The sequence below is a fragment of the Phyllobates terribilis genome, unplaced genomic scaffold (assembly GCF_046119375.1).
Source record: "Phyllobates terribilis strain yellow unplaced genomic scaffold, ASM4611937v1 Scaffold_1__5_contigs__length_1240528914, whole genome shotgun sequence".
Taxonomy (NCBI): Eukaryota; Metazoa; Chordata; class Amphibia; order Anura; family Dendrobatidae; genus Phyllobates; species Phyllobates terribilis.
The window spans coordinates 1178612318-1178627403 of record NW_027362761.1 but is presented as its reverse complement, the minus strand read 5'-3'; positions in this window follow the sequence as shown (position 1 = coordinate 1178627403).

Below are 15086 nucleotides of genomic sequence, written 5' to 3'. Positions count from 1 at the left end.
ACGGTTGGCAAGTTAGAACTGTAAGATTCACTACGTGAACCACTGGTGTTTTGTGGAAAAGCACATGTACACTGCGTTCCAAATTATTATGCAAAAAGTGTTTAGGAGTGATAAGGGAAGAATTTGTTTGTTTGTCAGTTAAACTCATTGATGGTGATGTGTGTCAGGGCTCTTTATATCACTGTAAGCAATTGCAGACACCTGTGCTAATTAGTTTGGCAGGTGTGTCCAATGAAAGGCAAGACTACTTAAGAAGGTTGTCTCACATTATTAAGCAGCCTACATTTTCTGCCAAAATGGGAAAGAAAAAGGATGTGTCGGCTGCTGAGAAGCAACAAATTGTGGAGTGTTTAGGTCAAGGCATGACTACAATCAACATTGTGCGATGATCAGGATGAAGTGTCTTGGCAATCAAGAAGTATGTAGCTGATTCACAGTACACACGTGTGCGTGCTGATAAGGGCAAATTGAGGACTCTTTCCTACAGGCAATTACGTCAGGTTGAAAGAGCAGCGGCAAAAAAGCCTTGTCATAGCAACAGACAAGTTTTTGAAGCTGCTTGTGCCTCCAACGTCCCCCGAACAACAAGATGCAGGGTCCTTCAGAGGTTTGCAGCTGTGCATACGCCATCCTGTCGACCTCCTCTATCCACTTCACACAAGCAGAAACGGCTCCAGTGGACCAAACATTACATGAAGACTGATTTCAAAACTGTTTTGTTCACGGATGAGTGCCGTGCAGCGCTCGATGGTCCAGATGGATGGAGTGGAGGATGGCTGGTTGATGGACACCCCACGCAAACACAGCTACAGCGCCAACAAGGAGGAGGTGGAGTAATGTTTTGGGCTGGAATCATGGGGAGAGAGATTGTCGGCCCCTTAAGGATCCCTGAAGGCGCTAAAGATGAACTCCATAATGTATGTGGATTTTCTCAAACAGCACTTCCTGCCATGGTTCAAGAAGAAGAACCGTGTATTTCACAGCAAGATCATTTTTCTGCATGATAATGCACCATCTCATGCTGCACATAAAACATCTGCATCTCTGGCTGATATGGGCATAAAAGGGGACAAACTTATGGTGTGACCCCCATGCTCCCCTGACCTGTACCCCATTCAGAACCTTTGGAGCATCATTAAAAGGAGTGTCTATGATGGCGGGAGGCAGTTCACATCTAAGCAACAGCTCTGGGAGGGTATTCTGTCCTCATGCAAAACAATTGAAGCAGAAACCATCCAAAACCTGACAAATTCAATGGACGAGAGAGTTCAGAAGCTCCTTTCGAACAAGGGGTCCTATGTGAAAATGTAACATCACCTAGAATAAAGTTTTGAGTTGAAAACTGTTTGATTTCAGTTTCTAACAACCTGCTAATGCTTATAATTTCAAAAATGACCATTTTTTTGGTCTTTATTAAAATGAAAAGGTTGATCGAAAAGTTTGGGGGATCTAAGAGTGTGGCAACCCAGTAGTCATGATTACTTCGAATTCTGACAATATGAGGGTCATGCTGCAGGTAGTGCAGCAAGAAGACACTTATGTGTCATGCGCATCTCGGAGCCCCAAAATTATTTTCCGGGCTAGATGCAGCTAAAAATTATTATTAATTTTAAATCTGGTGAAGCTTTAGTATAGATGGCCTAATAGGATCAGTGCTGCACACTGCTACAAAGCCCAAATTATTTTCCAGTCAAGATACAGATAAACATGATTAGTAATTTTAAATCTGGTGGAGCTTATTATAGATGGCCTAATAGAATCAGTGCTGCACACTGCTACAAAGCCCAAATTATTTTCCAGCCAAGATACAGATAAACATGATTAGTAATTTGAAAGCTTAAAACGGTTGGTAGGGTGATTTTAACCAATCATCAAGCTTTTACTCTCCCCAGGATGACACAGGGGTAGAAAAGTCGTTTCGGATCCATGATTTGTTCATCTGTCTACATTATCAGTGGAGAGCCGCGTGCGCTTATCTGTCAGCACACCACCAGCAGCGCTGAACACACGTTCAGACAGAACGCTGGCTGCGGGGCATGACAAGATCTCCAAGGCGTAAGTGGCTAGCTCCGGCCATTTATCCAGATTGGAAGCCCAAAAAGAGCAAGGGTCCAGTGACACAGTCGTGGCTTCAATGTTTACTTGGAGATACTCCTGTACCATCGTCTCTAGGCGTTGACTATGTGTCAGACTTCTTGTCTCCTGTGGCCTTGCAAAGGATGGGCTAAAAAAGTGGTGAAATGATTCCGCAAAATTGATGTTACCAGCAGATACTGTGGTTCTGTTACGGTTTGAGTGCTGAACACTTGACGGTCCCACGGTTGGCAAGTTGGAACTGTGAGATTCACTACGTGCACCACTGGTATTTTGTGGAAAAGCACATGTAAGATTCTGCAACAGTCTCTGCTGATACTCCTGCATGCGTGCATCCCTTTCTATGGCAGGAATAATTTCTGCAAATTTACTTTTGTACCGGGGATGTAACAGTGTGGCAACCCAGTAGTCAGGATTATTTCTAATTCTCACAATTCGAGGGTCATGTTGCAGGTAGTGCAGCAAGAAGGCACTCATGTGTGTTGCGCATCCAGGAGCACCAAGTCCCTGTTGTGTTGGTGGCGAGGTAACAATCATGCTTCCTTCCTCTGTCCTCTCCCCCCAACCTCGCACAACAGAAATGTGATCAAGGTCTCCCTCATCTGATGAGTCTTCCATCAGTTCGTCCTCCACTTCTTCCTGGGCTCCTGCACCTTCCTCACTAGTTTGGCTGCTACCATGCGCCCTGGTAAAACCATCTCCCCCACCCTCACATGCCTGCCGCCTTGGTGCTGCCGACCGTCTGGACCTTGCAGATGTTAGCCCTTCCGCATACAACTCCTCCTCCTCTACTTCCTCCACCTCCTCTTGTGCCACCACCTGACTCCGAATTCTGTTTAACATGTGCTCCAGCATGTAAATCACCGGAATAGTCATGCTGATAATGGCATCGTCAGCACTAAACATCTTCGTCGCCATTTCAAAACTGTGCAGAAGGGTGCATAGGTCCCTGATCTGAGACCACTCCTCCAGCGTGATTTGCCCCACCTCTGAATCTCGTTGGCCCAGGCTATACGTCAGAACGTATTGCACCAGGGCTTGTCGGTGCTGCCACAGTCGCTGCAACATGTGCAGAGTTGAATTCCACCGGGTAGGCACATCGCATTTTAGCCGGTGAAGTGGCAGGCCCAACGACTTCTGTAGAGATGTAAGTCGCTGAGCTGCGGGATGCGAACGGCGGAAGTGAGCACACAGCGACCGTGCCCTCTGCAGAAGGCCATCTAGTCTGGGATAGTGGGCTAAAAATTGCTGGACAACCAGGTTCAACACGTGAGCCATACAAGGCACGTGTGTGACATTGCCCCGGCGAAGGGCCGCACCCAGGTTTGCAGCATTGTCGCACACGGCCTTCCCTGGTTTCAGGTCCAGTGGAGACAACCATTCATGAAATTGGTTCTCCAGAGCTGACCACAACTCCTCAGCTGTGTGACTCACATTTCCCAGACATTTCAATGTAAAAACCGCCTGATGACGTTGAGCCCTACTGCCAGCATAGTAAGGAGGTGTGCAGGATCCCTTCTGCGCAGTTAGAAAGCTTGTGGCATGACCAGACAGGCTTTGGGTGCAGGTGGAAGACCGAGAGGAGGTTGAGGAGGCAGAAGCAGTGGAGGAACTTTGACATAAAGAGGATTGACGCACAACTCGTGGGGACGGCAAGACTTGGACAGCAGCCCCTTGTCCTGCTGTCACCATAGTTACCCAGTGCCCAGTCAGCAACATGTAACGCCCCTGTCCATGCCTACTCGTCCAAGTGTCTGTGGTGAAATGCACCCTGTCACACACAGAGTTTCTCAAAGAAGCGGTGATGTTGTGTGCGACATGCTGGTGGAGCGCAGGCACACCTTTCTTTGAGAAGTAGTGCCGACTGGGCATCTGGTACTGGGGCACTGCGACGGACATAAGGTCTCGAAAATCCTCTGTGTCCACCAGGCGGAAAGGCAGCATTTCTGTAGCCAAGAGCTTGCAGATGGTGAAATTCAACCTCTTAGCTTTCTCATGGCTAGAAGGAAATGGTCTTTTACTTGTCCACATCTGAGGGACCGAGGGCTGGCTATTGTGCTTAGACGGGGTTGATAAGGGTGTCCCCGGCAAACTGCCGGTCTGTGAGGAAGATGCAGGCGGACATGTTAGGTTGCCTTGATCCAAAGGTGGTGCTATCGATGTCGGACAGCGCTCAACACCAGCTGGTGTTACCACCTCCAAAGAAAATGATGACCTGCCAATCACGCTGGCTGTTGCGGGTAAAGAGGTGGCAGGTCTGCGCCCCAAAACAGGTGTGACTGCTGTCCCCCCAGTCACAGAGGATGAAGAGGCCGCGGATGCACAAGATATGGCAGACGGTGGTTGGCCCGGCCGGCTAGGCCGCATTGTAGCACACTGAGCTTCCCACTGCAACTTATGCTTCATGTCCATGTGCCGGTTCATGCATGAAGTACTCAAACTATGGATTTTTTGGCCTCTACTTAGCTTTTGCTGACAAATGTTACAGATAACACGAGTTGGGTCATCTTTATCGATCTGAAAAAATGCCCAGGCTATGCAAGGCTTAGCACCCATGCGACCTGAAGAGCCACCACGACTTGTGGTGAGAGGCAGAGTTGTGTTTGAGGATGCAGTGGTTGACGTGCTTCCAGTACTACGTCTCTGTCCAGGAAGGCGCAACCTGACCTCGTCGTCACTAGCATCTTCCTCCACCTCCTCTGCTGACCTCATCTCTTGGCTGACTGTGGGTTGACAGTAAGTGGGATCTCCAACCTCATCATCATCACCCTGTGCGTTATCACACCCGTCGTCCTCAGAGCCAACCTGTTCCTGCCCTGACAAAAAACTAAAGTTGTCGCTCCAATCAGTTATTTGAGTCTTATCATCGTCTTCCTCATTGTCTCCACCAACAGGAGTTACAGTTTGGGAATGAGGGTCTACATTATGGTCAGAACCTTCTGCGTCTGGTCCTGGATCCGACTCATAAAGATTCTGGGCATCAGTGCAGATCATTTCCTCGTCTGGATTCACAGAAGCGCTGGAGTCGACCTCTGATTCCCAGGCTATAGTATGAGTAAACAGCTCTGCAGACTCAACCATCTGTTCTACCTCATACTCAGACGGGCAGCTGGAGATTTGGGAGCTGTGAGGAAGCAAGTGCGATTGGGGTGACACCTTTGAGGACTGGAGTATTTGTGATGTTGAAGTTGATGTGGAGGAGAGCCCACTTAAAGGAGCACTTGATATCCGTTGAAGCACCTGCTGTTTTTGTGCCTCATCTGGAATTTGTAGCGATTGGCGTGGCCGTAAGAAAGGGATCTTATCACATTGTCCGCTAAAAGAAGTAGACATTTTAGTTTGGCTGGAAGATGGTCTTTCTTCTGCAGATGTTACTGCTGCTTTAACACCTACCCCACGGACACAACCTTTTTTCCCCTTCCCAACACGCCTATTCCCCTTTCCACCAGCAGCAGGCCTTTTTCCACTCATTTTGGTGGTTAACTAATTCACAACTCTGGAGTTGTTTGCACAAATAAACAATGGATGGGAACCGAGCAGAGCTGAGTGGCCAAACTGTGGTATTAGGCCAAAACTATTGGCTGGGTTAGATGCAGAAAAAAATTATATTCAATTTGCAACCTGATGGAGGTCTGTATAGATGGATTAATAGAACAAGTCCCACACACAGCTAGAAGCCCAATATTTTTTCAGAGGTAGATGCAGAAAAAAATATATTCAGTTTGCAACCTGATGGAGGTCAGTATAGATGGACTAATACAACAAGTCCCACACACAGCTAGAAGCCCAATATTTTTTCAGAGGTAGATGCAGAAAAAAAATATATTCAGTTTGCAACCTGATGGAGGTCTGTATAGATGGATTAATAGAACAAGTCCCACACACAGCTAGAAGCCCAATATTTTTTCAGAGCTAGATGCAGAAAAAAATATATTCAGTTTGCAACCTGATGGTGGTCAGTATAGATGGATTAATAGAACAAGTCCCACACACAGCTAGAAGCCCAATATTTTTTCAGAGGTAGATGCAGAAAAAAATATATTCAGTTTGCAACCTGATGGAGGTCTGTATAGATGGATTAATAGAACAAGTCCCACACACAGCTAGAAGCCCAATATTTTTTCAGAGGTAGATGCAGAAAAAAATATATTCAGTTTGCAACCTGATGGAGGTCTGTATAGATGGATTAATAGAACAAGTCCCACACACAGCTAGAAGCCCAATATTTTTTCAGAGGTAGATGCAGAAAAAAATATATTCAGTTTGCAACCTGATGGAGGTCTGTATAGATGGATTAATAGAACAAGTCCCACACACAGCTAGAAGCCCAATATTTTTTCAGAGCTAGATGCAGAAAAAAATATATTCAGTTTGCAACCTGATGGAGGTCTGTATAGATGGATTAATAGAACAAGTCCCACACACAGCTAGAAGCCCAATATTTTTTCAGAGGTAGATGCAGAAAAAAATATATTCAGTTTGCAACCTGATGGAGGTCTGTATAGATGGATTAATAGAACAAGTCCCACACACAGCTAGAAGCCCAATATTTTTTCAGAGGTAGATGCAGAAAAAAATTATATTCAATTTGCAACCTGATGGAGGTCAGTATAGATGGACTAATAGAATGATGCTATGCCCAAAAGATTTTACTTCACTAGGTGCAGTAAAAAAATTGGTATTCTATACACAGGTGGTATATCTTGCAACACAGATAGGCTACTCCACTGACTAACACACTCTGCAATAGGCCAAAAAGGATTAGCTTTGCTAGATTCAGCCAAATGCTCTGAAAAAAACTTGCACAGCACTGCACAGACCTGCCTGGCAAAAACTGATAGGAACTGATGTAACCTAGTCCTGAAAAGGACTCCAATTACAATTAGTCTTTACTCCCACAATCTATCTATTTAAGAGCACAGACCTGCCTGATAAAAGTCGTAGGAAATGCTGTAACCTAGTCCTTAAAAGGACTGCAATCACAACTATTCCCTACTCCCAAGCTATCTGTAGATTTGTGCGAAAATTGGCTTGAAATTAACAAGGTATAGCGCACACAGCAACAGCGGTGCCGTCTAACACGCAGCTGCAGCAGTGAGAAAATGGTGGCGACGGGGAAAATGGCTGGGTCTTATAGGGCAAGGACATGTGACATACACTGCCAATGACACATGCCCTTGCTTGTGTGAAAAAAAGCACTTCGCTCCGTGTGTGCGCTGCTGATAGGCTGACAGATTGCACCTCCCCACTGCAAATGCGGGAAAGAGAAAAAAAAATGGAGATCTTCATTGTTCCTGCAGAGATCCATCCCCTGCCCCTCCCCCCGCCCCGCTGTACACTCAAACTGCGTATTAACATTAATTTTCATCATTACTGAGAAAAAATCCAGTTATGATTTTGGTGCACGAACAGTTATCGAACATAACCTCGAACAGCCGAATTTTTCTCAAATTGTTCGTGTTCGCCGAACGGCTCGAACACCGCCCAAAACAGCTCGAATTTGAGATTGGCGAACAGTTCGAGTAGAACAACGCTCATCTCTACCCATCAGTTCTGTATTCACACCACAATATACACAGATCAGGCCTCATTCACACCTGTGTATTTCATCAGGGTTTTACATCTGGTTTTTAAGCAACAATCAGGAGTGGATGTAATAAAATATCAGTCGTATTAATAGTAATAAACATATTAATAATAATCTGAATTAATATAAATATTTCTAATGGTCTTCGACTATGTGCCCACGATGCAGAAATGCTGCATATTTTTTACGCTTCTCCCTGGCAGGAAAAATGCATGCGGATTTTACATGCGTTTTTCCCGCCAGGTAGAAGCGTTTGTCAAGCATCTCTCCATGCATTTCTGCATGTGGGTTATCAAGCGCTTTTCCAAGTGATTTTAGCATCACTTGGAAAGTGCTTGACAACTTGTTCACTCTATATAAATCCATGCAACCGGCAATCGGCATGAATTTATAGTAGTGTGACCAAGTTAGTTAAAAAAAAGAATAAAATGGTAAAAAATAAAAAAATAAAGTTTATACTCACCTTCCGGTGTCCTCCCGGTGTTCTCTCTGCCGCGTCCGGTGTGTTGGGCGGCTCACGGTGGTGTGAAGGACCTGCGGTGACGTCATTGAGCCATGTGATGGGTCACATGACTCAGTGACGTCATGGCAGGTCCTTCATAACAGCGGGAGCATTGCAAGAGAGCGGACGGAGCAGACAAAACACCGGGAGGACATCGGAAGGTGAGTATACACTTTATTTTTTATTTTTAATTCTTTTTTTTACAGTTTCTATCCAGGTCTGGATGAGAGTCTTCTCTCCTCCAGACTTGGGTACCATCCGCACATTGAAACGCATATAATCTGTGTATACAAATATACTGACACGGATTATATAAATCTCAATGCAAGTCAATGGTGGCGATTACGCTGCGTGTCCGCAAAATTAATGGACATGCTGCGGATTTTTGAGCGCAGCATAAACGCTGTGGAAAAATCCGCAGCATGTGCATTGACAGTGCGGCTTGTCATTGGGGACCATGGGGAGCGGATTACCAAGCGTTTACGCTGCAGAAATTCCGCAGCATATACGCTTGTAAAACGCTACGTGGGCACATACCCTTAGATGTTCTCTGTGAGGTCAGGAATTCTGCGTTTCACGTTCCCGGTGATCTGTTGTCTCCAGTATCTGTTCTTACATCGGCTGCAACATCACAAAGCTGGAAAAGCCCAATAAGACGTAGAAGGATTTATTCTTACTTCAGAGATAAAACTAATAACATCTATAAAAATAATCCCATTTCTGATGTCTGAGAACAATCAGGAGATCACTGATGGTGAATGATCTCAGGATAATGATCGGGATTATATCTCTCCTGTAGGAAATCCCTGATTGCAGTAAGATCCAGATCACTGATCGCTGACACACGGCACAATTTACATGTCTCCTGCTTTACATCTCTGCTCTCAGGGGACGTCTCCTCCAGTGATTACAGCTGGTATATAGGGGACATTGTGCAGGTGACATCTCTATAGTCTGTGGCCATAAGTCCAGGGAGATGACGATGGGTTTACAGGGAGTTGTACTGGGTGTAATTCTTCTTCTCTTTCATGGTGAGAGGTTCATGAGATGATGGACAGGACAGTAGTAGAGAACAGCACAATGAGGCGACATTAACACTAACACTTGTTTTCTTTATCTTTCCTTAGACTCCTGTGCACAGATTGTACTGACCCAATCTCCAGATCTCATCACCGTGTCCCCGGGAGAAACAGCCACCATTTCATGTAAGGCCAGTGGTAATGTATATGGCTACTTACACTGGTACCAACAGAAATCAGGACAACCTCCAGCACTTCTCATCTACAGTGCAAGCAGCCGATATACAGGAGTCCCAGACCGGTTCACTGGATCTGGATCTGGAACTGATTACACTCTTTCAATCAGAGGAGCGACAGAGGACGATGCAGCAGATTATTACTGTCAGCAGAGTGCACAGTATCCTCTCACACAGTGACACAGAGCCGTACAAAAACCTCCGTCCTCATCCCCCATGATGTCGCTGTATTACAATGTTGTGTAGATGAAGGTGCAGAGAATTAGCAGAGCGCTCAGTGATTATTTCTGTCTTCTCTTCTTCCTCTGGGAATAGATTATTTCTGTACAGATCATTGTATAAACCAGTCAGGTATAAACCAGTGCTGACATAATGATTACAGACTATATGAACATCTGCACAGGAGGAGAAACTCTGAATGTGGCCGTACAACGGAGCGAGCTGACGAATAAACAGTCCCCCCCCATACATAAGCACGTTAGACTCAGCTGAGCGTCCATGTGTTGTGTATAGGGAGAGGGGGTAAAGCTGCTGTCAGACATCTCCGGGGACAGTTTATATTCCTTGAGAATAAATATATTGACATGTTGAATTCACGAGGTCTTACCCAAATACACATCCTATCCACCACATCTGTACTCACCTTTAAGGGGTTATTCTATTCTTACCACATACAGAGGATGTGATGTAAATATATAGAACATGCAGACTCCATTAAGAGGAATTTTCATAAGGAGGTGGTTAAAATTTCTATACAAATGGACGGGAATCCTGACAATCTAATGGCTGAAACCGCAGCTTGTCAGGGCCCCGTACTCAAGATATATGATGTTCCTATAGGTGGGATCCACATCCACTATATATATTTGGCATATTCTGTGGATATAACCAGGGGAGGAGTCCTGAGGAGATAATTTGCATATTCCCACTGCATTTTGGGGTAAGTGAAGAGTCTCCGCGAGCTCAAAGAACACTGGATTTTGGCTGTTGGAGCTGAAAAGAGGACATCGGTAAACCAGGGGAGGAGTCCTGAGGAGATAATTTGCATATTCCCACTGCATTTTGGGGTAAGTGAAGAGTCTCCGCGAGCTCAAAGAACACTGGATTTTGGCTGTTGGAGCTGAAAAGAGGACATCGGTAAACCAGGGGAGGAGTCCTGAGGAGATAATTTGCATATTCCCACTGCATTTTGGGGTAAGTGAAGAGTCCGGCGCACGCATTTTGAAGCTTTTTTTTTAAGCTTTTTTCACTGTTTTCAGAACATTAACAATAAGAACATGGAAGAGTCCAGGAGCCATTTGGTGAGCTGCATATCCTGCTACATGTTCACAGACTTGCCAGTGGAAAAGCCAAACTTCACATGCCAGAAATGCAAGCTTGTGTCCCTGTTGGAGGAAAAGTTGCGAAATCTAGAAGAGAGGTTAACTACCTTGAAAATCATTAAGGAAGGTGAAGAGTTCTTAGACAGAGCAGAATTATCTCTTCATGATTCAGAAAGAGAAGAAATTCGAACTGCACCTGACGAAACAGAGGAATGGAAGCATGTGACCCACAGAAGCAGGAGGATCGAGAGGCAGTCAGCACCCATACTGCTCAGGAACCAGTACCAGGCTCTCACGCAGGAGAACCATGAAGAAATACAGCAAAATAAGACTTTGCCAGCAATGAATAACCTTGTAAGCCCTCAGAATCCTCCTGGATGGAGAAAGAAGAATGTTGTGGAGAAAAAACGGAGAGTGGTGGTCATGGGGGATTCCCTGTTAAGAGGAACAGAGGCCGCTATCTGCAGACCAGACATAACCTCAAGAGAAATGTGCTGTCTTCCAGGAGCAAAAATTAAAGATGTGTCTGACAGGATATCAAGACTCTTCAGACCTACAGATCACTACCCATTCCTGCTAATACATGTGGGGACAAATGACACCGCAAGAAAGGACCTGGAAACCATCTGCAGTGACTTTGAAGACTTAGGCAAGAAAGTGAAAGAATTGGGAGCGCAGGTGGTCTTCTCATCCATCCTCCCAGTGGATGTCCATGGAACAATGAGGTGGAATAAGATTCTACAGGTGAACAACTGGCTACGTCGATGGTGCCGTCAACAAGGATTTGGATTTCTGGATCACGGAATGAATTACCTATACGATGGACTACTTGCTAGAGATGGGGTGCACCTTACGAAGACTGGAAAACATGTATTTGGAAGTCGCCTTGCTACATTCATCAGAAGAGCTTTAAACTAGAACAATGTGGGAAGGGAAGCAAAAGGCCAGAAAAAGCCATACAGCTGACAAATACTATTGAGATCTCTGCTACTGGAAGTGGAAAGGAAGAACAAAGACAAAACAATTTAAATAATAAAAATATGGGAGGAAGAGAAACCAATCACAAACTAAAATGTTTTTTATACAAATGCACAAAGCATGGGCAACAAACAAGGAGAATTGGAACTACTAATGCAAGAAAAGGAATATGATGTCATTGGAATCACTGAAACTTGGTGGAACGATAAACATGATTGGAATAAAAGGCTAAAAGGATACAACTTATTTGCAAGAAACAGACTTGATAAACGAGGAGGTGTTGCATTGTATGTTAGAAAAGCGTATATCTGCACAGAGATTGAAGCTTCAGAGACTGGGAGTTCTGTGGAAACTGTTTGGGTAAGAATACAAGGAGAGAACAACGGAAAGGACACCATTGTAGGCATTTACTACAGACCACCTGGGCAAGCTGAAGATATGGATGAACTCTTTATGTATCAAATGACCAAGTTCTCCAAAAAATATGACGTAGTGGTCATGGGAGACTTCAACTATCCAGACATTTGTTGGGAATCTCTCTCAAGTAAAACTAACAGGTCAAGCAAATTCTTATCCTCTCTTGCTGACAACTTTATCTTCCAAAAGGTAGGGGAGAAAACAAGGGGATCTGCTACTTTGGATCTAATCCTTATAAACAGGGAGGAAATGGTTGAGGAGGTAAAGGTGGCTGGGACCCTAGGAGGCAGCGATCATGCTATTATAGAATTTTGGATAACTAGAGGAGGAAGACATGTGAAGACTCAAACTTCAAGGTTAGATTTTAGAAAGGCAGATTTTAAGAGACTCAGAAAGAGAATAGGAGGGATCCAATGGCTGGATGTCCTTAAGGACAAAAATGTCCAGGAAGGATGGGAAATTTTTAAAAATGAGATTCTCAAAGCACAATCGTTAACAATCCCGAAAAGTAGGAAGAATGGGAAGCATTTAAGGAAACCAGGATGGATGAACACAGAACTTAAACACATGCTAAAAAGAAAGAAAGAAATGTTTATTAAGGAAAGAGGGAGGCATATCTAAAGAAGATTATAATGCAGTCTGCAGATCCTGCAGGGCACGTATCAGGTTAGCTAAAGCTGACAATGAATTAAGGCTTGCAAGAGATGTCAAAAGCAATAAAAAAGGATTTTGGGGGTATGTCAAAAGTAAAAGAAAAGTCAAAGATGCTATAGGATTTTTACAGGATGAAAATGGAGAAATGGTAAGAGAGGATGTTGAGAAGGCCGAACTTTTTAATTCCTATTTTGCATCTGTTTTCTCTCAGAAAGAAAATGTAACATCAACTGATCTTCACTGTCCTTTTAAAGGAATAGAGGAATCCAAGTTATCTGTAAACAGAAAGATTGTGAGGGAATATTTAGCTAACATAAATGAGTTCAAGTCTCCAGGTCCAGATGAATTACACCCCAGAGTACTGAAGGAGATCGTAGAAGAAATTTTAGAACCACTCTCCATAATCTTTGAAAATTCTTGGAGAACAGGAGAAGTCCCAGAAGACTGGAGAAGAGCAAATGTTGTTCCTATCTTCAAAAAGGGGAAGAAGGTGGACCCTGGGAACTATAGGCCGGTGAGTCTGACTTCTATACCAGGAAAGATCTTTGAACAAATTATTAAACAACATGTATGTAAGTACATGGATAAGAATGAAGTGATTAACCAGAGTCAGCATGGGTTTGTAACTAACAAGTCATGTCAGACTAACTTAATTTCCTTCTATGACAGAATCACTGACTGGGTGGATCAGGGAAATGCTGTAGATATAGTATATCTTGACTTCAGCAAAGCATTTGACAAAGTATCTCACACCATCCTTATTGAAAAAATGACCAAGTATGCAATGGACCAGGCAACTGTTAGGTGGATTCATAACTGGCTTAGTGATCGGACTCAAAGGGTGGTTGTAAATGGCTTCACATCCAGCTGGATGAATGTCTCAAGTGGGGTACCACAGGGCTCTGTCCTGGGACCTGTATTGTTCAACATCTTTATCAATGATTTAGATGAAGGAATTGAGGGTAAACTGATTAAATTTGCTGATGACACAAAGCTAGGAGGGATAGCTAATACTAGAGAAGAGAGAGAGAGGATTCAAAAAGACCTAAATAAACTGGAGCAGTGGGCAGCAACCAACAGAATGTTTTTTAACAGGGAAAAATGCAAAGTACTACATCTGGGCAATAAAAATGAAAAAAGCATATACAGAATGGGAGGTATAGAGCTAAGCAACAGTACATGTGAAAAAGACTTAGGTATACTAATAGATCATAGACTGAACATGAGTCAACAGTGTGATGCAGCAGCAAAAAAGGCAAATACAATTCTGGGATGTATTAACAGAAGCATACAGTCTAGATCACGTGAAGTCATTATCGGTCTTTACTCCTCTTTGGTCAGACCTCATCTGGAATACTGTGTACAGTTTTGGGCACCACATTTTAAAAAAGACATAGACAAACTGGAGCAAGTTCAGAGAAGAGCGACCAGAATGGTGACTGGTCTGCAAACCATGTCCTATGAGGAACGGTTGCAGGATTTGGGAATGTTTAGCTTGCAAAAAAGAAGACTGAGAGGAGACTTAATAGCTGTCTACAAATATGTCAAGGGCTGTCACATTGTAGAAGGATCATCTTTATTCTCATTTGCACAAGGAAAGACTAGAAGCAATGGGATGAAACTAAATGGGAGGAGACACAGATTAGATATTAGAAAAAACTTTTTGACAGTTAGGGTGATTAATGAGTGGAACAGGCTGCCACGAGAGGTGGTGAGTTCCCCTTCAATGGACGTCTTCAAACAGAGGCTGGACAGACATCTGTCTGAGATGATCTAGTGAATCCTGCTTTGAGCAGGGGGTTGGACCAGATGACCCAGGAGGTCCCTTCCAACTCTACCATTCTATGATTCTATGATTCTATGATTCTATGATATAGCAGATACAGTGCTCAGCACAAATGAGTACACCCCAACAGTTTTGTCAGAAAACCTTTAGTTTCCTTTTAGAATCAACATTTTCTATGGGATACCAGACTACTAAATACTCCCACAAATGTTGGCTATTAATTACAAACAATACTTGCTATTTTCAACACCCCAAAAAGTAATTTTCCTAAGAAATTCATTTAAGAAAATGTTGTAAAAGTGAGTACACCCCAATGAAAATCTTAGTAGAAAAGTTCAATTTTATAGTACAAAATTCTAATTAACCAGAATTCAACCACAGGTAAGTTTAATTATTCATTACACAGGTGTCCAGCAGACAGTTTACTAGAAAAAGTTGTTGCTTATAAAAAAACAAAAACCCTTCCCATTTCATTCTGTCAGCAATGGCAC